The 1,639-nt window shown below is 34.0% G+C and overlaps 1 protein-coding gene across 1 annotated transcript in view; it reads right to left on the bottom strand.

Moving 5' to 3' along the window:
- The window catches only part of LOC106869292 (toll-like receptor 3), a 353,412-nt gene that overhangs the window by 186,319 nt on the left and 165,454 nt on the right, over positions 1–1,639 (bottom strand). The gene's annotated exons all lie outside the window — the stretch shown is intronic.

Here is a 1,639-nt window from a genome sequence, read left to right as displayed (position 1 = left end):
TATATATACTTTGTATTTGATTCAGTCATGCGTCTGCGGCCATACTGGAGAACCGCCTGTAGTCGAAGAAATGGATCCCCAGGACATTTTCTTTGTAAGCCTAGTACTTATTTTATTGGACTCTTTTCGCCGAACCGCTTTGTTACGGGGACGTAAAGACACAAATATTAGATGTCAAACGATGGTAGGGGACAAACACAGGCATATTTCAATTTCCGTCTACCAAATCCACTCACAAGGCTTTGGTTGACTCGACGCTATAGTAGAAGACACTTGTCTAAGGTGCAACGCAGTGGGACTGAACTCGGAACCATGTGGTTGGTAAGCGACCTACTTACCACACAGCCACGCCTGCGCCTATATATAAAATATATAAAATGAAATATTTTATTCACCTAACTTGGAATCTGTAATTCGGAAATATTTTTGATATTCAGCATTCAATTATCCGTGTTTAGCTGCGCGGATTATACCGACTAACAAGGTGCCTGTCGTTACAAAGTTACACAGTTTTACCAGCTGAGTAAACTGGGGCAATGTAAAATGAAGTGCGTTGTCGACCGGTCCAAGAATCGAAATCGCAATCTTACGATGAGTCTAACACCCTAACCTCTAATCTATGCATCTGTATATATACTGGGTTGTCCATTTCTCTCGGGTTTATCGTATAGGTAAGACGAAAGATTTTTATGCTCACCGGCGGCACACACCTTTGCATCTATACATTCAGTGAAGCTTTAGCTAGCGTCGAGCGTTTATTGACTGCTATTTCCCGAAACAATTGGTACTTTGTTGTACTACTATTTCCTATATATAATTCTACATTGACGGTGCTTTATTTTGCTGGAAAATAGTACTATTGTTTTGAATATAATACTACTGCATTTTGATAATATGTATAATTTATATTTAATTAAGTAAAAGTAATAAAACTCATCAAGGTGATCATGGATCCATTGAAAATGTTGGTTAGTTACAACCTTATAAACCGTGGTTCATATATTTATATATTTAGAAATAAGTAGTAAACGGAGAGGTAATTAATAAAATTATTTATTAATTATAGAATATGACAACAACTCTGACAGCTGTTTCGATTCACAGATCTTTAGATAATGGATTTATAAAATTAATATCATTATAAGTTGAATCGCTTCAGAGGTTGTAAAGATATACCGAATAGAAACCCCAACTTGAAATAGCTTGTATTTCTACTCGGTATGCCTTTACCATCTCTGGAGAGATTCATCTTACAATGATTTTAACTTTATAAATTATCTAAATATTTGCGAATCGAAACAGCTGTCAGAGATATCATATTTTATAATTAATAAATAATCTTATTAATTACCTCTCCCTTTTCTCTTTATTCTTTATAATTTTTATATATACACACTGGGGGGAAATAAATAATTGTACATGTCAAACTTCTTTATTGATTTAATTACTAATGAACATAAACGGGATATACCAATACTATATTTGCATACACATGCATAAACTAAGAGTATGCAAAAGAAACTAATAAATTATAGTAACTAATGAATTTATATAGAATTTATATATAATTACAGACATATGTACACACGCACACACACATACATACACACACACACACACCCACACATACACACACACA

This window comes from Octopus bimaculoides, chromosome 29 (assembly GCF_001194135.2).
Source record: "Octopus bimaculoides isolate UCB-OBI-ISO-001 chromosome 29, ASM119413v2, whole genome shotgun sequence".
In the NCBI taxonomy this organism is placed as follows: domain Eukaryota; kingdom Metazoa; phylum Mollusca; class Cephalopoda; order Octopoda; family Octopodidae; genus Octopus; species Octopus bimaculoides.
Note: the sequence above shows the minus strand (reverse complement) of the source record. Positions and strands in the feature narration are given on the sequence as shown.